The sequence below is a fragment of the Bos grunniens genome, chromosome 3 (genome assembly GCF_055505025.1).
Source record: "Bos grunniens cultivar Pamir isolate PY7600 chromosome 3, Bosgru_T2T1.0, whole genome shotgun sequence".
NCBI classification, from domain to species: Eukaryota; Metazoa; Chordata; class Mammalia; order Artiodactyla; family Bovidae; genus Bos; species Bos grunniens.
In genome coordinates, this window is record NC_141167.1 from 47,956,957 (window position 1) to 47,984,212 (window position 27,256).

The 27,256-nt window shown below is 35.7% G+C and overlaps 1 protein-coding gene across 8 annotated transcripts in view; it reads right to left on the bottom strand.

The window, feature by feature from the left end:
• Positions 1–27,256, bottom strand: part of NEGR1 (neuronal growth regulator 1) — a 1,037,762-nt gene that overhangs the window by 322,876 nt on the left and 687,630 nt on the right. The gene's annotated exons all lie outside the window — the stretch shown is intronic.

Below are 27,256 nucleotides of genomic sequence, written 5' to 3' on the forward strand. Positions count from 1 at the left end.
CCTAATTCTTTAATACTGGTTTCCAAAGTTAGTAATCTTGCTGCCGGGAAAACTGGAGTTAATAAATCACAGTCATAATATTGTAATTTGCTTAAATTAAGAATGCTTCAGGTAGAGATAAAATTTTAAAACTTATATTCATTAAAAAATTAACCAAGTCACATCTTTCTAATTTTTAGATATATATAAAAGATATCCTGGAGTAATATTTTTAAAATGTGTTTCAAAAGATATTCATTTCTTACTATAATGTAAGTTCTAGTAAGGAAGAGACCATGTCAATCTTGTTCAGTTCTATGTATCCAGATCTTTGCACAGTGCTATACTGTAGCTGCTTAAGAATATTTGTTATATCCATAAATACATGTAAGTGAAATACTGATGTCAATAATGCCAATCAGTGTTCTATTCTTCACAATCTCTCAGAACATTTCAATGGGAAGTTGGCTGTGATTACCCAATAGAGGGATATAATATTATGTTTTGCCAAACAGAGGTTTTAAAATAGCGTATGTGGTAAGTGCTTTGACAGAGGCTTATTATTATCACTTTTATTTTTAATACAGGCTTATTCTTCAACACAAAGCTAAACTGACACCAGAAAAACAAATCATTGGTATCAATAAACTATATAATACAACTATAGATCATTAATGAGCTAGAATGAGGGTACGCTAAATTGGAATTTTTATTGCTCATCACTGCACAATTAATTGAATAGCAGGACATTGTGGGGGTTGAAACGAACAAATGCCACTTAGTAACTGTGCCTACATAGGATGTGAAGGACATCAACTTATTAGCATACTAATGAATATCTTTGTAAAAAGTTAACCAGGCCTTGAGATACAGACATGAGAATCCAGATAGACTTTGTCTGGATAGGCTTTTTTAGCCTTTGTCCACATTTTAACATTCAACATGTTTAATGCCTTCACTGTGTCAGGTACTGAGAATATAAATACAGCTTGGTTCCTGCCTTTATGGAGCTTATAATCTATTATGATGTGTGGGCCTGTGCTTGCTCAGTTGTGTCTGATTCTTTACAATCCCATGGACTGTAATCTGCCAGGCTCCTCTGTCCGTGGAATTTTACAGGCATGAATACTGGAGTGGTTTGCCATTTCCTACTCCAGGGTATCTTCCCAACCCAAGGATCAAACCTTTGTCTATTGTGTCTCTTACACTGAGAGGCGGATTCTTTACAACTGGTACCATTTGAGAAGCCCCATGATCTATTATGAAAGACAGCTATATAAACAAATACACTAATAAATCAGTATAGGGTGTAGGATAGTTTGCTCATCAGTATCAGTCTCCTAAAAACTGGGAACTTTATTTTTCATAAGAGAAAACATTATTTCCTGTAAACACTGAAGATGAGGTATACGAAAAAGGTGGAAAACCTTAGTGCATTTGTAGACTATATTTTGTTATAATTATAATGGTATAAAGCAGGTTTTACTTGACTTTTGACAATATGTGAAACAGCCAAATCAACGCTTATAGTAATTGCACAGAGCCAATATCCACAACCCGCCCCCCGCAATCCAAAAAAAAAAAAAAATCCAAGAAGGCAAGGTGGTTGTCAGAGGAGGCTTTACAAACAGCTGAGGAAAGAAGAGAAGCAGAAGGCAAGGGAAAATACATACCCAACTGAATGCAGAATTCCAGAGAATAGCAGGGAAAGATAAGAAGGCCTTTCTTAAATGAACAATGTAAAGAAATAGAGGAAAACAATAGAGTGAGAAAGACTAGCGGCCTCTTCAAGAAAATTGGAGATATCAAGGGAAACTTAATGTAAGGATGGGCAAAATAAAGGAGAGAAACAGCAAGGACCTAACAGAAGCAGAAGAGATTAAGAGGTGGCAAGGATACACAGAAGAATTATATATGAAAAGTCTTAATGACCCAGATAACCATGATAATGTAGTCACTCACCTATAGCCAGACATCCTGGAGTGTGAAGTCAAATGCACCTTAGGAAGCATTACTACGAACAAAGCTAGCGGAAGTAGCAGACTTCCATCTGAGCTATTTCAAATCTTAAAAAATAATGATGTGAAAGTGCCATACTCAATATGTCAGCAATTTGGAAAAGTCAGTAGTGGTATAGGATTGGAAAAGGTCAGTTTTTCATTCCAATCCAAAGAAGGTCAATGCCACACAATGTTCAAAGTACTGGACAGTTGTGCTCACTTCACAAGCTAGGAAGGTTTTACTCAAAATCCTTCAAGCTAGGCTTCAGCAGTATATGAACCAGGAATTTCCAGATGTACAAGTTGGGTTTTGAAAAAGAGAGACACCAAAGATCAAATTCCCAACATTCTTTGGATCATGGAGAAAGGAAGGAAGTTCCAGAAAAACATCTACTTCAGCTTTATTCACTACACTAAAGCCTTTGACTGTATGCATCATAACAAACCATGGGAAATTCTTAAAGACATGGGAGTATCAGATCATATTACCTGTCTCTTGAGAAACCTAATAGTGGGAAAAGGAGCAACAGTTAGAACCAGACATGGAACAATTGACTAGTTTAAAATTTGGAAAAGAGTTGACAAAGATGTATATTGTCACCCTGTTTATTTAACTTCTATGAAAAGTATATTATGTAAAATACCAGGCTGGATGAATCACAGGCTGGAATCAAGATTGCCGGGAGAAATATTAACAACCTCCGACATGCAGATGACACCATGCTAATGGCAGAAAGTTGAAGAGGAACTAAAGAGCCACTTGATGAGAGTGAAAGAGGAGCGTGAAGAAGCTGGCTAAAAACTCAACTTTCAAAACACTAAGATCATGGTATCTGGTCTCATCATTTCAAGATGAAGAAAAAGTAGAAGCAGAGACAGATTTTATTTTCTTGGGCTCCAAAATCACTGTCATCCTAAACTTCAGGCATGAAATTTAAAAACACTTGTTTCTTGGAAGGAAAGTGATGGCAAACCTAGACAATGTATTAAAAAGCAGAGATATCATTTTGCTGACAAAGGTTGGTATAGTCAAATCTACACTTTTTCCAGTAGTCATGTACGGATGTGAGATGTGGACCATAAAGAAGGCTGAGCACTTAAGAACTGATGCTTCCAAACTGTGGTGCTGGAGGGTAAGGTTAGAGTTAGGGTTAGAGAGTTCCTTGGACAGCAAGGAGATCAAACCAGTCAATCCTCAATATTCACTGGAAGGTCTGATGCTGAAGCTGATGGCCACCTGATGCAAAGAGCTGACTAACTGGAAAAGACCCTGATGCTGGGAACAATTGAAGGCAGGAGGAGAAGAGGAGGACAGAGGATGAGATAGTTGGATGGCATCACCGACTTGATGGACATGATTTGATCAAACTTTGGCAGATAGAGGATGACAGGAGTCTGGGATTCTATAGTCCATGGGGTCTCTAAGAGTTGGACATGACTTAATGACTGAAAAACAACAACCATATCCATATATTTCCTTAACAATATTCTTTTCTTTCCCATTTAATAAATATTTGTCAAATACATACTATGCTTGAGGCATAATTCTATGAAAATTAGCTTTTATGGAGAACACAGGCATGCAAAAAATTAATAGAGAAATTTAGTGAGGCTGTATATTGTCACCTTGCTTATTTAACTTCTATGCAGAATACATCATGAAAAATGCTGGACTGGATGAAGCACAAGCTGGAATCAAGATTGCCAGGAGAAATATCAATCACCTCAGATATGCAGATGACACCACCCTTATGGCAGAGAGTGAAGAAGAACTAAGGAGCCTCTTGATGAAACTGAAAGAGGAGAGTGAAAACGTTGGCTTAAAACTCAACATTCAGAAAACTAAGATCATGGCATCTTGTCCCATCACTTCATAGCAAATAGATGGAAAAACAGTGGAAACAGTGACAGACTTTTTTTTTTTTTTAGTTCCAGAATCACTGCAGATGCTGACTGTAGCCATGAAATTAAAAGACACTTGCTCCTTTAAAGAAAAGTTATGACCAACTTAGATGGCATATTAAAAAGCAGAGACCTTACTTTGATGGCAAAGGTCCACTAGTCAAAGCTATGGTTTTTCCAGTGGTCATGTATGGATGTGAGAATTGGACTATAAAGAAAGCTGAGTACCAAGGAATTGATGTTTTTGAACTGTGGTGTTGGAGAAGACTCTTGACAGTCCCTTGGACCACAAGAAGATCCAACCAGTCCATCCTAAAGGAAATCAATCCTGAATATTCACTGGAAGGACTGATGCTGAAGCTGAAACTCCAATACTTTGGCCACCTGATGCGAAGAGCTGACTCATTTGAAAAGACCCTGATGCTGGGAAAGATTGAAGGCAGGAGGAGAAGGGGACAACAGAGGATGAGATGGTTGGATGGCATCACTGACTCAATGGACATCAGATCAGATCAGATCAGATCAGTCTCTCAGTCATGTCCGACTCTTTGCGACCCCATGAATCGCAGCACGCCAGGCCTCCCTGTCCATCACCAACTCCCAGAGTTCACTGAGACTCACGTCCATCGAGTCAGTGATGCCATCCAGCCATCTCATCCTGTCGTCCCCTTCTCCTCCTGCCCTCAATCCCTCCCAGCATCAGAGTCTTTCCCAATGAGTCAACACTTCACATGAGGTGGCCAAAGTACTGGAGTTTCAGCTTTAGCATCATTCCTTCCAAAGAAATCCCAGGGCTGATCTCCTTCAGAATGGCCTGGTTGGATCTCCTTGCAGTCCAAGGGACTCTCAAGAGTCTTCTCTAACACCACAGTTCAAAAGCATCAATTCTTTGGTGCTCAGCCTTCTTCACAGTCCAACTCTCACATCCATACGTGACCACAGGAAAAACCATAGCCTTGACTAGACGAACCTTTGTTGGCAAAGTAATGTCTCTGCTTTTGAATATGCTATCTAGGTTGGTCATAACTTTCCTTCCAAGGAGTAAGCGTCTTTTAATTTATGGCTGCAGTCACCATCCGCAGTGATTTTGGAGCCCAGAAAAACAAAGTCTGACACTGTTTCCACTGTTTCCCCATCTGAGTAAACTCCGGGAGTTGGTGATAGACAAGGAGGCCTGGTGTGCTGCAGTCTGTGGGGTCACAACAAGTCCGACATGACAGTGACTGAACTGAACTGAAAGTGTTAGGAAAACATTTTTTGCCCCTTACTTGTTATCATTTATATGATTAAATATTAATATAAATGTTAAATTGGTCCTAGAATGCCATTTTTGGTACTTAATATGAAAAAATGATCTCTTAATGTTTTCTCTCTTAACACAAAAAAGGAAGTTTTGAAAAATGTATTTCTCGAAAAGCATTTGCTTATAAGAAATAGCATCATTTGTTTCTTCTATTTTAAAATAGATAGAGATCTAGACAAGCCCTTCAATGTTGTTAATAAAGAATGTTTCCAGAGATTATCTAGATGTCTAACTTCTTTTCACCTGTTGGAGGCATCCATATAAAATTGACATTCACTACTATTCTAAATAGGTTGAAAAACTCACACTACTGAATTCTCTAATTATTCTGCTTCAGAAAGATCTTGAAAACTACAAATGATCATTAGATCAATAAATCAAATGAATAGTATAATCTCTAATCAGGATATGTTGGTACTTCTTATACATGTATTATTGAATCCAGTTGAAGGTATTTTTCCAGTTACTCTACTCAACTTTTATTTATCTACGATGATTAAGTATTTTTCTTCTCATACTGTGCATATTTTATATTGCTTTATATATCTAATGAGTCTATGCAATGAATCTTTGTATAATTCCATTGGCTCAACTGATCTGCAGATTCTAGAGGCTATAAATGGAGGGCGCACACAGAGAGACACATATACATACATTGATTGCTGAAATTTGTAATGTGTATTGTTCAAACTAGCCTGATCAATGAGTTCAAGAGTAGGAATTATAATGTATAGATAAGATTGCCTTAAATGAACCAAACATATACACACGGTTCTTTCCATTACATTTTTCAGTGTAATTCAAATGTAAATTTACCAGGTCTTCTCTGATCATGCTACACATGATTTCTCTCAGTCACTTTCCTTCTAATTCTTACCTTTTTCTTTTTTTCTTCATAGCACTTATCATCACCTGCTATACTATATGCCATACTATACTATACTCTATGTATGTTTTCATTCAACAGAATGTAAGGACTTAAAACTTATCAGTTTTGTATCCTTAGTGACACCAGCAGTAATTGTAACATTCTAACATTAAGTACCAATTAAAAACTGAATACAGGCCAGTTATCTTATATATATATATTACACAGCATTCTGAGAAACAATATTCAAAGTACATACAGTTAAAAATAGGAAACTCAGTTAAGTAACTCTTTAGGTACAGAGTTAGGTATCTTTTAACACAGGTGTGGTGTGACACCAGACCTCACCTATTCTGCACATGCATCTTCTGGATTCCACAGGTACCCAGGAGTCCTTTCACAGAAACATCCATGACATTTGAGAACAGTAGAGAGAAGAATTCCCATTCACCACTAATGCAGCAACTAAAGATTATTCACAGCTGGTAAGAAAAATAAATATCCTATAACGTCCTTATCACATTTTCTCTAAGCTCCAAGTTCCAATGAGGTACAGTCAATGCAAATATAGTGACCGCACAATGAAATGATTGCTATATGACAAGGGAACAAAAACAAAAACAAGGGAAGGAGTGACCCTCCGTGAAGTCGGGTATTTCTTTTCTATTAATACTTTTTTTAATCCTCACTGAGTGTTTTGCTTGATACAAATCTCCCAGCCAGTGGTATCTACTGCCTTTCTAACCACAATTTCCTTTTAATGTAACCAAAGGGTACATCACAGGACTTCTTTATTATTCCTTTCTTACAAAATACAGCTATCTGATAAAATAGATGAAAAGGTAAAATAATTCTACTCACTAAGTCCCCCTTGTAAATCATTAAAGGAAGAAAGGGAGAAGACAGACTTAAAAGAATTCTGAGGAAAAGAGAATATTCCTAGAAAACAGCTGTTAGAATGCAAATTATAAATGTCATGACTGGCAAGTACCAAGCACATTACAATTATAAAGCTCACTTTGCAGATTTTCATTGCAGAGTGTAAATAGCAGCTTAAACTTAGGCTTTTCAATCAGAACGATCACACTCCCCATTATGCAGTGTATGATCATGTGTGAGTCTTAAACTCTGAGAACATCATTTGTAAAATGGAGATGGTAATATTGACTCCCTTAGATTGTTGTAAAAATTAAATGAGATAATGTAAGTAAATGCTCAGCTCAGGGCTGGTACATTGTCAGTCCTTCATAATGGCAGTCATTATTCTGCCCCACGTGTTTGTAGGGCAGCCCTCTGTTTCAATTTCTATCCTCCATAATTCATCGATGGTGACAGGAGCCATTTGTTCCCACAATCTGGTCCCTGGATAGGATAAAATCGTAACTCACCACCACCCAGGCAGCATTATCTTTACTGCATGCTTTTTAATGATTAACAATCAATTACAATATCATCCTTTAAATCCAATCTGTAGCACTGTCAAATGATTATGTACTATAATTAAATTAATGATATTGAACTTTAATTTTAGTTGCATGGCTGCTTTTATTTGATGTCTGCTGTACTCTCATTGAGTGAACACTGGATTCTGGTGTGAAGTTATCATATTTATTTTACGGGCAGAAAAGAGCAAACTCTTTAATTTAAAAAGATAACTGCAAATAGAAATATTTCCACATGAGCCCATTTGAAGTTACGCATTTGCTATTCATTAATTTAGGATTTGACAATTTAACATAAATTAAAATAAAAGCCTGTTTCACGGAGCATGTGTCTCATTCTTCACTGTCTCAGCATGACCACACTGATTCTAGCATATAGTAATGTCCTTAAACATAATTTACAAATGAAGAAGTAAGTGGAACTGGAGTAATGCATATATAACTTGCAGCATAGCTTCCTATGACATTAAAATCTTGTTAATCTGAGACTCAAGTTGTGAAGGAAGAATCAAAGTTATCAAGCATAAATCAGCATTTGCCTTATAAAATGTAATAGAAAAATGCTAATAAGATTTACTGGTAACAGGAAATTGGATTATAACTTATCTATTTAAGTCAATTTGAAAATCGGCCTCAAAAGCAGTGTCCTGATATGGACTGAGCCTCAGATTCTATTACATTTGTTTTTTTCTGAAAAGACATGCAGATACACAGTGATAGATTTAAAAAACACAGTAATAAAAGGAAAAGAATGAGCACACCTCTCAAACAATTTATGAAAACAAGTAATACAAAATGTATGCATTATTACATTCATACTAAGAAAGGGAACTGGCTGTTTATGTCTATTTAGAGGTAATCAAAAGGGGATAAAGGTAATTTAAACCACATACTTCTCTTATGTGTATTTGGAACACTGAGAAGCTATGATAAATGGTAAAATTAATATTCACATTAAAAGCTATTCTCTTTACTATATTACACTGAAGCTTAGCATCTATTTCATTAGTCAATTATATGGTGTGGTAAGAATATGATTTATTTTAAAACAAAATTGGTATAATGCAAGAACTAATGAAGTGCTTCTTCAAAATTTATCTAAAATGCTTAACTTTGGACACATTCTAAGTGATGATCATCAACAAATTTAGTAGTATCCCCTTACAAACTGCTTGTAAAGTCTGCCAGAGCAAGTCTAGTGAAACAGCCATAATAAAGAATTCAATTTCATATGAATATTCATTGGAAGGACTGATGCTTGAAGCTGAAACTCCAATACTTGGCCACCTGATGCGAAGAGCTGACTCATTTGAAAAGACCCTGATGCTGGGAAACATTGAAGGAAGGAGGAGAAGGAGGATAAGATGGTTGGATGGCATCACCAACTCAATGGACATGGGTTTGGGTGAACTCCAGGAGCCTGGTAGACTGCAGTCCATGAGGTCACTAAGAGTCGGACATGACTGAGTGACTTCACTTTCACTTTTCACTTTCATGCACTGGAGAAGGAAATGGCAACCCACTCCAGTGTTCTTGCCTGAAGAATCCCAGGGATGGGGGAGCCTGGTGGGCTGCTGACTATGGGGTCGTACAGAGTCAGACATGACTGAAGTGAGTTCGCGGCAGCAGCTGGGAGTTGGTGATGGACAGGGAGGCCTGATGCTGCAGTTCATGGGGTCGCAAAGAGTCAGACACGACTGAGTGACTGAACTGGAATAAGACCCATGTGTGGGAATTTCCTTCCATTTTGAACAGGCCATCAAGAATGTGCCATTTTTGTCTTAGTTATTAAAAATTTCATTCAATAGTTATTTATTGGGTGTCAGGCACAGCAATAGGACAGAACAGAAATCAGCCCTCTAGTAGGAGGGCAGGAAAGGAAGTCTGCAAGATAGTTTGGTCAAGCATTCAGAGTTAAGAAACCATGGTGAATTCAGGAAACTGTAGGTATTTCTGAATGGGTGGGACATCATTCTGTAATAAGAAAAATAAGGAATGGAGAACCTGGAAGGATACTGAGCAAAAAGGCAGAGGCCAGACCCAAAAGAAAATAGCTTGCCACATCAATGGACTGACAGGAAAACCACAGAAGATTTTAAACAGGATAGTGAGAGTATGTGATTTGTGTTCTGTAAAGATTACTCTGAAAATTACACACAGAAGCTTGGAAATCAAACAGACCTGGATTTGAATTTCTATTGTAATCTTTGCCTATTACTTTGTTTCTGGTATCTCTAATCTATTTGATGTTCTATTTATCTTTCCTTCCATCTACACCATAATGTCTAAATTATAATGATGCTATATTCCCAATTTTTTCTTCTTTAGAACTGTCTTGAGTTTTCTTGTCTTCTTGCTCCTCCATGTCAGTTCTAGAATCTGTTTTCCAAGTTTAACAAATCTGTTAGGATATTGATTTAATTTATAAATTAATCTGGGAACAATTAACATGTTCAATATATTTACAATATTGAGTTTTCAGATCCAAATATACAACATACTTCTCTATTCAAGTTTCTTAAATTCATCTTAATAAAGTTTTCAGTTTTTTCCATAAAGGTTTACATCTTCTCTATAGTATATATATATATATATATTTATATACACTTACAATATTAAATAAATTTATAAAAATAAATATAGTTTCTGATTGTAGGTAGATTATTCAGTATCACTGCTAAAATCTATTATTAGTTAAATAATTTTAGTGTAGATTATTTTGGCTTACAATATAAACATGGTATTGTTCATAAATAAAAATATTTTTTTTTAAGTTCTTACATCTTTTTTTCTTTGTCTTTTTGTACTGGTAGTGTAAGAACCTATACTAAAATGTTGAGTATGGGTGCTAATTGTCAAGTCTTTCTCCTGATCTGAGATGGAAAGCATAAAATTTCTCAATATTAAGTAAGATGCATCAGGTAGAAATTTTGTACATGCCTCATATCAGGATAACTAAGCCTCCTTTCTCTTCATAGTGTACTAATACTTTGTATGATAAATATATGTTGAATTTTATAATTTTTCTTGAATATACTAAAATTACCTTATTACCATGTTTTCCATATATTTCAATAATACTAAAAAAATTATTAGCCGTTGTTTTCGTATTGACTGTTGTCTGCTTCCTTATTTCTCTGTAACATATCCTTCTGCAATTATACTTTATATCTTTTAGACATTCATGTAATATTCTTTATATCATTTTCTTAAATTCTATCTTTTCATATATCAGAATAATATTCCCTATAATTTCTCCCAAACATTTGTTTTCCAATTCACCAATTCTCTCTTTAGCTACAGCTAACTCATTTTTCTGGTTGTGGTTTTTTTCATTTTGTTTATTCTAATTTTCATATCTGTAAGTTTTTTAAGATTTTCATTCACAATTGCATGTTCTTTATTGTTGTTCAAATTTCATTCTTATTTAAATTTATATTTATGAAATTCAGTATCAGAAGTTTTTATAAGTTTATTTTTCCTGTCTGCTCTTTTGCTGATTTTCATTCATAGCTCAGTGTTTCCCTGTAAGTTATGTGATTTTTGGCTCTGAGATTTTCATTTTAATTGGTACTTTGCCTATAGAAACTTTTTAAGGACTAGAATGAAATTGCACAATTTCCTGAGACAATTTTTGTTTTTGTGTTTAATTTTAGTTTTCCATTTTTGTTTTTTGAGAGTTTTCTGTGGACTTCACTTATTTTGGATCAGCGTAAATTCAATTATCCATTTTAAGTGTAAATCAACCCTAAATATTTATTGGAAGGATTGATTTTAAAGCTGAATTTCAATACTTTGGCCACCTATGAGAAGAGCCAACACATTGGAAAAGATACTAATACTAGGAAATATTGAGGGCAGGAGGAGAGGGGGGGAACAGAGGATAAGATGGTTGGATGGCATCACCGACTGATGGACATGAATTTGATCAGACTACAGGAGTAGGTGAAGGGTAGAAAAGCCTGGTGTGCTGCAGTCCATGGGGTTGCAAAGGGTCAGGCATGACTTAGAGACTGAACAACAACAAAACACATTTATGGAAGAGGGCTATTATTAACGTGAGTTTCTGTGCCAAAAAAGACCCAGTTTTTTGTGTTGAGTCTCTTAACACTGGCAACTTAAAACCAGATTCCACACCTCCAGGGAGCAGCTGGTCAGGGCTCCTTGCCTGATGGAATAGTATTTTGTGGTACTTTCAGGCTTCCAATTTGTGTTTCTTATATTGACCCAACCTTTGCTATGCTAAAAAAGGCATATTGTAATGTTCATATAGTTTCCGATTAAGAGTAGAATTAATCATATTAGCTATTATAATTCATGTTTTCAATTGGTTTTGAAATTGAAATGTGCGCACATGTTTGAAATTAACATGTGCAAATTCACATGTTAATGTCACGGATTTCTCCTCATTTTATTAAGTGTGGAAGAGATTTGCATTCATACTTCCTGCATTTATTTTTATTGGGGTTTACTTATAGCCTGTAACAATATATACTTATGTTTCTTGGATTATTAAAATTCAATAATTAAGTGCTTTTATTTTCTTTGATATATGAAAGCTAACATTTACCATGCTCTCTGCTTGTCTGTGTGTCCCCTGCTTGTCTAACCACGTTGCTCTCCATTCTTCCATTTACCTCAATGTCTCTGTCAATGTTTGTCATTTAAAGAGTATAATTTGATCTTCAAACGCCAACCTTTTGGGTTCAATTTCTTTATTTATACAATATAGATTTAAATACAAAAGTTTTTTGGAGGAATTTATGAAATCTTGCTTATACCAATTATTTGGAATTATACTTAAACCTAGCTAGTTTCAAAAACTATTGCCACTGATTTGATTTTATTGATTTTCTATCATTAAACTACGAATGTTAATCTGGCAATTGCAAACTAGACAGGCCTGTGGAGGGCATATTTGCTGAGATCTTGCATAGTAATAATACCTTCCTGCTGTTATCACACATTAATGATTCGTCCTCACATAACAACATACTATAAGCATTGTTCTATTAGCAGTTATTTAGTACTGAGAGGAGAAATCTGAAGATAGTTTAAAATTTTTTTTAAACTTTTCTGTAGGAATGCCTTTTTAAAGAAGACTAAATCATTTTATATTTCATATGATTGAAAAAAGACTTTTAATGGGATAAATCTTGGTATGTGGGCTATATAAATTTGCTTCCTCAGTGTTGCTTTCAATTCTTAAATTGTTTCAATTATTTCTTTGAATATTGCTTCTTTAGATGTTCTTGTCTCATCCTAGAAACACATAAATTTTTAACCTAGATACAGAGTCTTCTAAATCATTCATCTTCTCTATTTTTCATTTCTTTGTCATTTTCATCTATATTTTGGAAAACTTCATCCTTCTGTTTTACCACTGATGCACCATCCCTAAATAATATATTGTTTTATTTAATTATTTTTGAACTTTATATCAACAACCTCATGTTATACATATTTTCTATTTTTAACTTACTATTATAATTTTAGATACATTCAGACTGATTCCTGTAGATATACATATTTTTATTTCTGTATAGATGTCTGTTATATCTCAATTTAGTGTTGATAAACATTCGGGTTTTTAAAATTTGTTGCTACTATAAAAAATTCTCTACAAATATTCTTGTACATATTTTCTGGTTCATTTCTGCACCTATGCAGAAAACATATCTCAGAGAGAAATTACCAGGGCTCAGAGTATGCACATGTTTGACTTCACCAGGTGATACAAAATTGCTTCCCAAAGCAATTATTATTTCAATTTATAGTTTCCTCAACAGTACTCAAGAGTTCTTTTAGCGCTATACTGTCACAAAACATGATATTTTAAGATTTATATTGCTGCTAATTTGTTTATATGGAATAAGTGATTATGATTTTAATTTGCATTTCCATTTTAATAAAAATAAGCATGCATAATCGCACATCACCATGTATTTACAATCCACCAGAATTTCATCTTCTGTGAAATGCCTATTTTGTATCAGTTTATATTATAAGATTTTTTGGCTCTTTTCCAATATATGTTCTTTATATTTTATGTTTATTTAATCTTTGTTGGCTTTATGTATTTCAAAACCTTCCTCAGTTTATGGCTTTTCTTATTGCTTTCTTTCATAAACAGCATTAATTTTAATGTGATATATATCATTGTCTTTTTAGTTTTTATTTTCCTGTTTAGTTTAAGGATGCTGTCCCTACCAAGGTCCAGAAAACTGTCTCTTATGTCGTCTTTTAGAAGTTTCTTTTTTTTTTAAAATTTATTTTTTTAATTAGAGGCTAATTACTTTGTCTTTCACAACTACATCCTCAATTTATCTGAAAGTGATTTTATGTGGTGAAGTAGAGTTTCACTTCCTTTTATCTTTTATTTATGACAAGTAATTGTTCCAAATCATTTATTAATGGTTTGTTTTTACCTTATTGTTCTACAATATCTTCCTTTTGATACATCAGGATTCTATATATGCACAGATCTGTTTTGGGGCTCCCTGTTCTGCCATAGATATATATTTGTCAACCATTGCACTAACATCTCACTTCTAACTTATCATGTAGTTATAATACATTTTTACATCAAGTAGTGTATATTGCCAATTTGATATTTTCTTTTGATGTTTCTCATAATATCAATATACATTTCAGAAATAGCTTGTCAAATTTAATGAAGAAAACATGTTTAATTTTTTCATTTGATTGCTAATGAATCTCTATTTTGATTTGAGAATAACAACATCTCTAAATATCCCTGGATATGTTATATCTTTCTATTTAATTAATTCTTCTTTAATATATTTAAATAACATATTGTATATATTATTATCACTCAGTTGCGTCCAACTCTTTGCAACTCCATGGACTATACAGTCCAAGGAATTCTCCAGGCCAGAATATTGGAGTGGGTAGCCTTTCCCTTCCCCTGGGGATCATCTCAACCCAGGGATAGAACCCAGGTCTCCTGCATTGCAGGCAAATTCTTTACCAGCTGAGCCAGAAGGGAAGCCCACTGTATATATAGATATGTGTATATATCCATATATGTGAGTATATATACACATATATGCTTAATACATTAATATTTTGTTGACATTCTAAATATTATTTTTCTCAATTGGATTTACTTTTTTGCTGAAACATAACAATATACTTTAATTTGGTATATTGATTTTATATCTAGTAATCATGACAAACTCTAATTCTATTAACTATAAATTCTTCTGGTTTTTGTACATGGATAATCACATCATCTTGGAATAATAACAGTTTTACTTCTATTTCAAATAATTTTACTCCTAATTTTTTCTTGCTCTTATTATCCTGGCTTGGTTAGGAAAAATAATCAAAGGAATCATTCTTGTCTAAGCGGATTTTAAAGGAAATGTGTTTACATTTCATTCATGTGCATGATACTTGGTTTTCCTGGTGTCTTGGATGATAAAGAATCAGCCAGCAATGCAGGAGACCTGGGTTTGATCCTTGGGTTGGGAAGATCCCATGGTTGTTTTGGGAGAATGGAATGGCTACCCACTCAAGTATTCTCTCCTGGAGAATTCCATGAACATAGGAGCCTGGTGTGCTAGGGTCCACTTGGTATAGCTTTTTGTTGATGTATTCAGTTCAGTTCAGTTCAATTGCTCGGTCGTGTCTGACTCTTTGCAACCCCATGGATGGCTTCCCTGTCCATTGACAATTCCTGGAGCTTGTTCAAACTCATTGAGTCAGTGATGCCATTCAACCATCTCATATTCTGTTGTATCCTTCTCCTCCTGCCTTAAATCTTTCCCAGCATCAGGGTCTTTTCCAATGAATCAGCTCTTCACATCAGGTGGCCAAAGTATTGTAGGCTCAGCTTCATCATCAGTCCTTCCAATGAATATTCAGGGTTGATTACCTTTCGGATTGACTGCTTTCATCTCCTTGCTGTCCAAGGCACTCCAGTCTTCTCCAGCAACACAACTCAGAAGCATCAGTTCTTTCAGCACTCAGCCCTCTTTATGGTCCAACCCTCACGGCCATACATGACTACTGGAAAAACTATGGCTTTGACTACATGGAACTTTGTCAGCAAAATGATGCCTCTGCTTTTTACTGTGCTGTCTAGTTTTGTCATAGCTTTTCTTCCAGGAAGCAAGCTTTTAATTTTGTGGCTGTAGTCACCATCCACAGTGACTTTTAGCCCAAGGTACTAAAATCTGCCAGTATCCACGTTTGCCCCATCTATTTGCCATGAAGTGATGGTACTGGATGCCATCACTCAAGGTTTTTTTTTTTTTTTTTAATGTTGAGTTTTAAGCCAGCTTTATTGCCCTCCTCTTTCAGCCTCATCAAGAGGCTCTTTAGTTCCTCTTCACTTTCTGCCATTTGAGTGGTGTCATCTGCATATCTGAGGTTGCCGCTATTTCTCTCTGCAATTTTGATTCTAGTTTATGAGTCATCCAGCCCAGGATTTCACATGAGGTACTCTACATATAAGTTAAATATGCAGGCAGACAATATACAGCCTTACCATACTCCTTTCCCAATTTTGAACCAGTCCGTTTTTCCATGGACAGTTCTAACTGTTGCTTCTTGACCTGCATGTAGATTTCTCAGGAGGCAGATAAGGAGATCTGGTATTACCATCTCTTTACGAATTTTTTGCTGTTTGTTGTGATCCACACAAAGGCTTTAGCATAGTCAGTGAAACAGAATTAAATGTTCTTCTGGACCTCCCTTGCTTTTTCTATGATCCAATGGATGTTTGCAATTTGATTTCTAGTTCCTCTGCATTTTCTAAATCCAGCTTGTACATCTAGAAGTTCTCTGTCCCTATATTGCTGAAGCCTAGGTGCAAGGATTTTGAACATAACTTTACTAGCATGTGAAATGAGCACAATTGTTAAGGTAGTTTAAACACTCTTTAGCATTGCCTTTCTATGGGATTGAAATGAAAACTGACCTTTTCCCAAATTGTGGTCTCTGCTGAGCTTTCCAAATTTGCTGACATACTGAGTGGAGCACTTTCACAGCATCATCTTTTAGGGTTTTAAATCTTCTAACTGGAATTCTATTACTTACATTTTATTTTATTGTTTGTTTCTCTGCTGATGACTTGCTTTCTCGTTTGTGCACTATATTTTTGATTGAAAACACATGTTAAACAGACCTTATGGAAAAATTTTGAGCTTTGTATTTAAAATATGTTCTACAGAGTGCATTAGTTTCTCTTCTGTCAGACACCTAAGGGGCCAGTCACCATAGAACCACTTTAAACTGAATTTTCTACTTAGCATATCTTAGACTTTACAGGGAATACGAACTTAGTCCTAAATCTAGAAGAGGGAACTTTGCAATTGGGAATTCCTGGAGAATAATTTGCTTTCCTATTACCACCTGTCCCTCATCCCATCACCCTGTATCAAGGCAGGGATTGACATAGAACAGTGAATTTTTGTGTTCTGTTTCATTCGAGTATGTTACCCATTCATTGCCTAACATTTATGGAAGAGGGGTGTTATTAATTTGAGTTTCTGTGCCAAAAAAGACCCAGTTTTTGTGTTGAGTCTCTTAACATTGGCAAGTTAAAACCAGATTCCACACCTCCAGGGAGCAGCTGGTCAGGGCTCCTTGCCTGATGGAATAGTATTTTGTGGTACTTTCAGGCTTCCAATTTGTGTTTCTTATATTGACTCAACCTTTGCTATGTGAAAAAAAGGCATATTGTAATGTTCATGTAGTTCCTTGCAATTTCTTATGCTCGGTACTGGGAGGGGTTTTTCTCTGTATCTAGTATAGTTTTGATGGTAGGAAATAACAGGTCACCAGCTTTCATGAGTTTTTTCTGCATCACAATTGGTCATTTTTCTAATGTACCTTATTGGTGTTTTTCTTCTCCTTTCATCTCAGCCTATTTTCTATGGTTTGTGATGTTATTTTGTGGAGGAAATACCTTCTTATTTCATATGAAGTATGTTTAGTAAGTTTTTGAACATTTTCTCCCTATTGCTATAGCCAATCATTTAAATAACATATTCATTCAAGTTTTTTTTAAAGTGTGCTCTTTTTTCTTATTCTGGAGCATATTTGTATATTTACAGTTCCTCTGAACATCCCATTTCTTACCGTGTAGAGTTCTGATTTGAACTGATGCTTCCTAGCACACAGGTATGCAATGTAAATATCCCAACCCTGTCTCCCTGATTGGAGGCATTTCTTAAGTCAATGTGTAGAACATGTCCATGGTTACAGCTAGCATCTTTTGTCCTGTGTCTAGCAGGATGAATCAAATACAATTTACAGGATCAACCTGAGTTCCTCTGCGACCTTTTATCCCTGATAGTATAATACTTGGAAACAATAGAAAGCTACAGTCCCCCAACACTGTTTGGTTTTAGTATTCTTGTCATTTTTTTCTTCCTAAATACAAAATTTTAAATTCTAAAAACATAGCCCATAATGTGCAGTGGGCCAGTAGATGAAGGAAAGCAGGGTGAGAACAAGGGAATAATATTCTGACTGCCTTCAAGACTGCAACCATACACAGAGAGGAGAATTCCAGTTTTGCCTGGAAATTTTTGAGCCAGAGAGCAGAAGCTCAGGCAGGAAACATAAGTTCTCTGTTTTCTTTCAAGATGGTATAGTTGTTTCTTCCATGAGGCAAAGTGAAATATACCATTGTGTGTGTGTGTGTGTGTGTGTGTTTTCTAACATTCTGAGCTTTATACTTTGTAGACATGCCTTCTAAATACTGGTTTGGGGCCAGAATTAAGTTTTGGAGGTTTTCCAACAGTTGTTCCATCTTCTGTGCCTCCAAGTCACATTTTGTCAGGAAAGTTCATATCAGAGGTTGATGGCCAGATGCTATTTTGAATTTGGTTGTGTTTTCTGAGCAAAATCATATGAAGCCTCAAAGGCATGGTATTTATAATTTTACCATGACTGACAAAATTTGCAAATGTAGATTCAGTAGGCTATGCCTCACTTTGTAGGAAGGAAAGATTCATTATCTCCTTACTCTTCTCAGGAATCTTTTAATCATTTCTTCTGGCTATATTTTTAAAGAATTATATAAGGCAAAAATATTAGTCTGTACAGAAGATTTGAGCTCAAATCTTTGAGGATACCAGTCAGAAGGGGCCATTCTTTGTTTAGTCACCAAGTCATGTTTGACTTTTTTGTGACTCCCTGGACTACAGCCTTCCAGGCTCCTCTGTCCATGAAATTTCCCAGACAAGAATACTGGAGTAGGTTGCCATTACCTTCTCCAAGAAGAGGCTAAGCTATGATAACAAATAGACCTAAACATGCAGTAAGTCAGTGAAAAGGAAGGTTATTTTGCATTCACCTAATAATTCATAATGTTTCAGATCAATAAAAGGTTATTAGTGAAATGAGATAATGAGGTAGGGTATTTTTTGGTATAAAATCACTCAGAGGCTCAAGAAAATGATAGCTTTCTTCTTGCCAATCGTTAGATTTCAAGATCACCCTGGTGGTTACTATTCCAACTAGCCAGGAAGGGTAACATGCATAGAACTCCACCTGGGCAGCTGTAGGTCAAGCCTGGAAGTGACCCAGGTCAGTTCTGCTCACTTTTCATTCACTGGAACTCAGTCACAGAGCCAGAACTAACCCTTAAACAAGTTAGTCCCGGCAGTCCAAGATTGGTGGGGGAGAAAGGCAGGCTGTTCTGGAAGAAGATAAAAATAGGCTTTGATAAACAACTTGAAATTTCTGCCCCATTGGACTATCTTGAAAATCCCATCAGGACATTGAATTCTTAGTGTTATGCAACTTGACTGCCCCAAAGCCACAGATGATCAGATTCAGCTCTTTTTGTTGGGCTGTGCAGAACAGTTCATGGTATGCTTTAGCAAGGACTGCATCTGCATGTGAATTACACTGAGCTTCAAAGTCCTTTCAACATCCACAGAGAAAAATAGAACAGTTTGCAAAACCAATATGCTCACAAATGTGAAACAGCATTAACAAATGTAGCATTTGTGATCTTTAGCTAATTACTGGTACACTTCCTCCATCCTGTCATGTAAATGTACACTAGCTGCTTGAACCAAATGCGGAAACTCTTTGAACATCTGCTCTAGGCTACAGAATGCTGATTTGTATAGGCTAGGTCAAAGTATGATTTATTAAAGAAAATAATTATATGCATTAAGCTACCATGTCTCACTGTATTATTCAAAATTCTAGAAATATTATCCAAATCCCCAGTTCTAATTCTGAAACAACTGGGGAGTGTGTATAAGATAGAAATTACCACCAAACTACATTTTAAGTTTTTGATAAACTGAATGAACTATGACCTCACAGCAATAAGAATAGAGTAGTGAATCTTAAGCCTGGAACATACACAGAGTATTCTAAATAGAACTATATCATTTTTCATTTTACCTATAAAAACTGTAACTGTTTCAAGCCTCCTCACAAGGGGCACTTTTTTGGGGGGTTATTTTGGGTAGTTTTTGCATTTCTGTTACCTTTACTGGCTAGAGCAAGCAGACAGGTTGCTGAGACTTCATTACATTTGCTATTAAAATCTCTTATTTCATACAATACGTGAACAAACTTATTTTGAGTGCAGTGTCATTCCCAAGGATTATTTACTGTGATTGTTTTATCTATTCACTGAGAATCTTAATAGTCTTGGTTCTTTATTTCAGTGACAGCCATTCTGACAGGTAGCACCTGTGCATATTCTGGTTATTCAAACATTTTCCTCCTTGTCCACAGTGATCTTGCTTCCTTACCCTTCTTCAGACAAAACTATCTTTCTCAAAGTCTCTGGTGTTTACACAGTTTACTGAAAATAATTAAAATTTATTTTTTATTTACATGGATGCAGGCTGGTATAATGAAATAGCCTCAGACCCAGAATCAGGATTTCAGGATTCCATTTTGAGTGGATCATTCCAACTCCATCACCTAATTTCCAAAGTTACCCAAGCATACATCCATAAGACAAAGGAACTTGGGTGATTTTGCAATTACTATCTTAAATTTCATGTGTGCTTGTTTTATTTTTATTTTATTTATGTATTAAACCTATAGACATGCATCACCAGATATGTTAGATATTGAGATTTAAAGTAATATAATAAACCTTTTTATGCCTTAACTTAGCTCAAGTGTGTGCTAAGTCGCTTCAGTCATGTCCGAGTCTTTGGTTCCCTGTGGACTGTAGCCTGCCAGGCTCCTCTGTCCATGGAATTCTCAAGGCAAGAATACTGGAGTGGATTGCTATGCCCTCCTCCAAGGGATCTTCCTGACCCAGGGATCAGACTTGTTATCTCTTACGTCCCCTGTATCGGCAGGTGGGTTCTTCATCACTGCACCACCCGGGCGCCCAACTTACCTCACTGTCTTCACTTAATAGTTGAGAAACTGACACACACACAACTTGATGATTTGACCAAGCTTCATAATGGCAGAGGTAGAATTCAAAGCCAGGGTGACCCTGGCTGTAGAGCCTGTCCTCGGAACTACTGTATACTGCCTTAAGCATAAATGAGGACTCTGACTCTTTACAGAGGTCACAAGCCACAGGTGAAAGCTAAAACATAAACAATTAGGGTAATGTGATGTGTGCCATATATTAATACTAATACATACAATATAGAAGGTTGCTTGCTTTGTGCTAGTCACACTGCTGTTTTAAGAGTATTATGACACAATCCTCAATGCAAATCTTCAAAGTAGGTATAATTATCCTCCATTTGTGTGTGTGTGTGTGTTTAATGTAAGAAAACTGAGTTTATGAGAGTTTGATTAATTTTCCCAGTACTGTATTGGTCTGAGCTGGGATTAGAAATCATATTTGCCTGATTTCACATCCTGTTTTGTTACCATCTGTCACACTCCACTGCATACACAGCAACCCTAGTTTGAAATACTCTGAAATTTATTTCTCTATTGTTGTACTTATTCTTTCCATGAAATTACAATTTTAAAGAAAAATAAATAGGTTGCCCAAATTTGCCAACAATGCATGGAAGAACAAAATCATCATCCTTAACTGCTCAAAGAATTCACAAACCAAAACAACAAGATTATTTAGAATGGTTTTACTCTACAATCAAACAGCTGCTTTAAACCTTTGCTTCCTGTCTGCTGGCAGTTGAATCCATGCTGTTCCTAACAAATTTAGATACTTGTATCACAGAAAGGAAAGTGAAAGTTGCTCAGTCCTGTCTGACTTTTTGCCACCACATGGACTAGTTCTTAAGGTCAGATTACTGGAGTGGGTAGCTTTTTTCCTTCTCCAGTGGATCTTCCCAACCCAGGAATTGAACCAGGGTCTTCTGCATTGCAGGAGGATTTTTTTTACCTGACCTGCCTCCTGAGAAATATCTATGCAGGTCAAGAAGCAACAGTTAGAGCAGGACATAGAACACAGACAGGCTCTGAATCGGGAAAGGAGCACATTAATGCTGTATATTGTCACCCTGCTTATTTAACTCAAACACAGAGTACATCATGAGAAACGCTGGGCTGGAGAAAGCACAAGCTGGAATCAAGGTTGCTGGGAGAAATATTAGTAAACTGAGATATGCAGATGACACCACTCTTATGGCAGAAAGAGAAGAACTAAAGAGCCTCTTGATGAAAATGAAAGAGGAGAGTGACAATGCTGGCTTAAAATTCAACATTCAGAAAACTAAGATCATGACATCTGGTCCCATCACTTCATGGCAAATAGATGGGAAAATAGTGGAAACAGTGGCAGACTTTATTTTAGGGGGCTCCAAAATGACTGCAGATGGTGACTGTAGCCATGAAATTAAAAGACACTTGCTCCTTGGAAGAAAAGTTATGACCAACCTAGCCAGAATATTAAAAAGCAGAGACATTACTGTGCCAACAAAGGCCCATCTAGTCAAAGCTATGGTTTTTCTAGTAGTCATGTATGGATGTGAGGGTTGAACTATAAAGAAAGCTGAGCACCAAAGAATTGATGCTTTTGAACTGTGGTGTTGGAGAAGACTCTTGAGAGTCCCTTGAACTGCAAGGAGATCAAACCAGTACATCCTAAAGGAAATCAGTCCTGAATATTCATTGGAAGGACTGATGCTGAAGCTAAAATTCCAATACTTTGGCCATCTGGTGTGAAGAACTGACTCATTTGAAAAAATCCTGATGCTGGGAAAGATTGAAGGTGAGAGGAGAAGGGGATGACAGAGGATGGGATGGTTGGATGGCATCACCAACTCAACGGACATGAGTTTGAGTAAGTTCTGGGAGTTGGTGATGGACAAGGAAGCCTGGCGTGCTGCAGTCCACAGGGTTGCAAAAAGTCATACACGACTTAGTGACTGAACTGCACTGAACATAAAGCATGCACACATGTGCAATAGCAGACATAGACAACTTAAGAATTCTTGTGAAGTTCAATTATGATGATACAGAAAAGATTCAAGAAGATTAATTCTGCATTGCTCTCAAGTGTTCAGTTATAAAGAATTCAGTTCCATAAATTATCTTGCTTGATATATATGCTTACTGAGAAAGTTTTCTGATAAAGTTGGACTTAAATACAGGTTTATAAGCTGCATGTTTGTGCAAGGTTTCAAGTTCCAAGACCAGTTTGAAAAATACATTCAGAAGGAGCCACCTTGCAATCCTCAGATTTTGACCCTTGGGCAGCTTACTGGAGCATGGATCTGGATGAGAACAATATTATAGAAGCATAAACACACACAAGTGTGTGACATATATTAATATTTGGTATTTCTTTTTTGGACTTTACCACTTTTCTTCAGTTTGACATGGAATCATTTTCAACCTAAAGCATTTTCAACCTGTTAGAAATTGCTTCCTTACTGATAGTTGATGGTCAATCTCTGATGGTCAATCTCTCTTATATCTAATACTTGATATATATCTTTTTTCTAAAGGGATAAATGCTAATCTAGGAAGAACCAAAAACAAACATAACAAACAGTGATTGTCATTGAGCACAAATTTTTGCTTATGTACTAAAGTGAGAAAATAGTTTCATCTCTCATTTTTAGGAAATTAAAAAAAAAACAAACTAGGAATAATAAAAATTTGGCCATCTGGTCACTGAAGATGCATTTTGACTTTCTATGAACAATTGGGTCAATGATCACTCATAGACCCTTAACACTAAAGACCCTTTCAAAACCTCAATGAAAGTATGGAAGAATAGATTAAATTGGGTAGCAAACTCATTAAGTAAAAATAGTTTTGCACCCTAGTCATTAACTGAAGTGTAAGTCTTAGATTTAAAACAAAGGACCAATTATGTTGCCCTCAAAAGAAGAAATCATGTATTCCTTAGCTGCATGTTTAATAACACAGTTTTGCTTCGAATTAAATTTGTAATTGTTAAACCATGAAAGTCCCAAGGTGGAAAAGATTTAATTTGTAGATATTTATGTTGTTTGATTGAGAAAAATGCTTTATTTAAAAATATGTTTTCTGAGTGATGATCATATGTTTCTAATATTCTGTGTTCAATATCTATAGGGATTTTCCTTCAAATTTCTTAGCTCTTCATATCTCTCTTAGATGCAGTTGTTGTTCTCAGTGTTATCATTTTAATTCTCTCCTTTGTCCTCGTCATGACAAAACAGAAGTCTTTCAAGTACAATACATGTATGTAGGAAATAAAAATATTTAAATACATTTCTTTAATATTCAGATATATCTCTGAATAGTTTTATGATCTCAAAGTTATTCTTCTTTGATAGTGAAGCAGTGGATCTATGTCTGCCTGTGAAAATTCATGAACTTGCACTGAATCTGGCCCTGCTTCCTCTATACTACCCACCCCAACCCTTCTTTCTGTTTCCCTTTTTGATCTCCTCCAGCTCATGGCAGTCTGACAGATCAAGTAGAGCCATGCTCCCTAATTCCTAAGGGGTTAAGCAAAGTCTTCTGTTTCTGTCAGGGAGATCACCCTTTCCTTTATTTCCTTTTTTTGAAAAGAAAGAAAGTCTCATACTCAGCCATATCTGACTCTTTGCAACACCATGGACTATACAGTCCATGGAATTCTCTAGGCCAGAACACTGGAGTGGGTAGCCTTTCCCTTTTCCAGGGGATCTTCCCAAACCAGGGATCCTTTTTTTTTTTTTTTTTTTGGTACCTTTTTTGAGTACCTATCAAACTCAGTTTTATCCTTCAGACATCATCAAGGCCAAGGCCTCTTGGAAGCTTTCACTGATACCCAAAGGCATCTTTCTGATAGCCTTGACTAGCATGTTATGAATGGTTTATCAAAGCACTTGCCACAGTTTATTACAACTTCATGTTTCTTTTGTCTTTCTCCTCTCCTAGATACTGAACTGATTGAAGACTCATATCCCTGGCGCCAAGACCTTGATAGGGTCATAGTAAGCAATAAGTAAATAGGTAAATAAATACATAGATAAATGTAGATTTACTAAAGTGCTTCATTATTCTATAAATGTCATATGAGCTAGTACTTCATTTAGAAGAAAAACAACATGTGTTTTTTATGTCCTGAGTTGTTCCAGGTGTTAATTAGCTTATCAAGAAATTTAAAAACAGGAGAGTAGCTTAAATTATTCGCCATGTGAAAGATGAAAAAAGGGAAAGTTAAGGTAGGAGCACAAAATGGAACAGAAACAAAAGCTTAGGTGATAATTGTGAATACAAATAATGCTCATTTTTCTTCTGGTCCTATGATAGTTAGTATCTTCGTCCAATTCCAACTCTGAATGCTGAGTTTTTCTCTGTATTTAAAGTATATACTTGTTACCTGCCATTTCTTCTAGTTGTATACAGGACATGTATATCTAACTTGCCCAAAGTTTTGGAGAAAACTTTATGAACAGCCTAAGAAAAGTGGTCAGAGTCCTCTTCCTCTTCTTATCTCTCCCTGGTGGCCCCTCATTTCAGGCTTTGATACAACCGTACTAAGTTATACTAATTGGTACATTCTATTCCACATGTTTGGAGTTAGTTATATTGGAAGATAAAGTGCACATTTGCATAAATGAATATGTATCAGATGCAAAATAATGCACAAATATGTGCCTGTAATTTACTGGATAAAATCTTAGTTCACAGTGCACTCAAAAGTATCTTTACCTTTTGACCACAGGAAGAATTACTGAATTCTATTTTATTGGATATTCTGTGTGCAAAATAATTTCTGATTCCCAATACAATGATCAATATATAATCTTACAGACATGAGTGAAAATTGAAATAATGTCCACACCTCTTTGTACCTTAAACTAGTTGACTATATTTTTTTCTGGTTAATTAATACCTTCTTTTCTTCATGTCTTTTTCTTCTTAAAAATCAGGATGCTATTAATAATTTTAATCTCATTGAACTTTAATTTTCTCATCTGTAAAAAATGGAATTGAGCTTTTCTCTGGGTGAAAGCATATATAAATGGCAATCTATCTTTATTGAATCCACCTGATAATTTTGGTTAAACAAATGGTATCAGAAATAAGTTATTGTCCGGGAGAAAAATATATATAATTTTGGAACAAACCTAATATCTCTTTCCTGTTTTGTCTAAACTCTTTTAAAGATTAGCATTAAAAACTCTTTTAAAGATTAGCATTATACTTCGTTAATGCTAATCTTTAAAAGATTTCACCCGTTGACTATTTTTTGAGTGCCTCCTATAAACCTGGTGCTGCTCTATGTGACAGGAACATATTATTGCAGAAAGAAAAGGAAAATCCCTTATGATACAGAGCTTACATTCTAAAGTAAATTCATGCAAAGAGAGATTTATATTTTTTCAGTTGTTAGTGGGCCAGACACTGTGATAGGTGCTGTATGTATATCGTATCATCTCATTTAATCTTTACCCAAACCCTGAAAATTATCTATTATTGCTCCAAATTTACAGAATTGGAAATTGAGACTCAGAAAGGTAAAGTGGTTTCCCAAGATCTCAAAGTTCAGTAAATTATATAACAAGGGTTCAAATAAGTTATACCTGACTATAAGGCCTGCATTTCTAAAAGTGTGTGTGTGTGTGTTTAGTTGCTCAGTACTGTTTGACTCTTTGGAACCCTATGGACTCTAGCCTGTCAGGCTCCTCTGTCCATGGGATTTTTCCAGCGAGAATACTGGAGTGGATTACCATTTCCTCCTCAGGGGATCTTCCCCACCCAGGGGTCAAACAGGCCTCTTTCATGTTTCCTGCATTGCAGGCAGACTCTTTACCTCTGAGTAACTGGGGAAGCTCTAAAAGAGTTACTCTTAATTGAAAAAGTACATACAAATAAAGTGGAAAATAAACAACTTGTCACAAGATCAGAGAACCCTGCCCTTTTTACCAGCAGCATTCCTTTTGAAGGGCTAGGTTTTGCAGGATTTCCTGATTTCTAATATCTGAGATTCTGCTTCTGTATGGAGATTTTGATTAGTCTAAGATATAATCTACATTTTCTAGATTCTAGATTTGATTTCCATGAATCAGGTTTACTGATTTTTTAGACCTGCTTTCTCATTTCCTTTTTATCCAAATTTAATTGAATCCATGGGCTTTATGGATACTCATTTTTCCACTTTTAATTAACAATAAAATTATGGAACAAGTACCCTCTAGGCCACTTCCAGTGTTGGAATGCACATGCAGATAAAACAGAGAATCTGTCCAAATTGAATCCACCAGCTCCCTTTGGCTTAGCTAATCGGCTGGTTCACATTTTTTTCTTTCTTCTTATGTGTGTGTGTATTAATCTCTTAAGGTCTATTTATAATGAATGTCATGATTTCTTTTGATTTTTTTTTAAT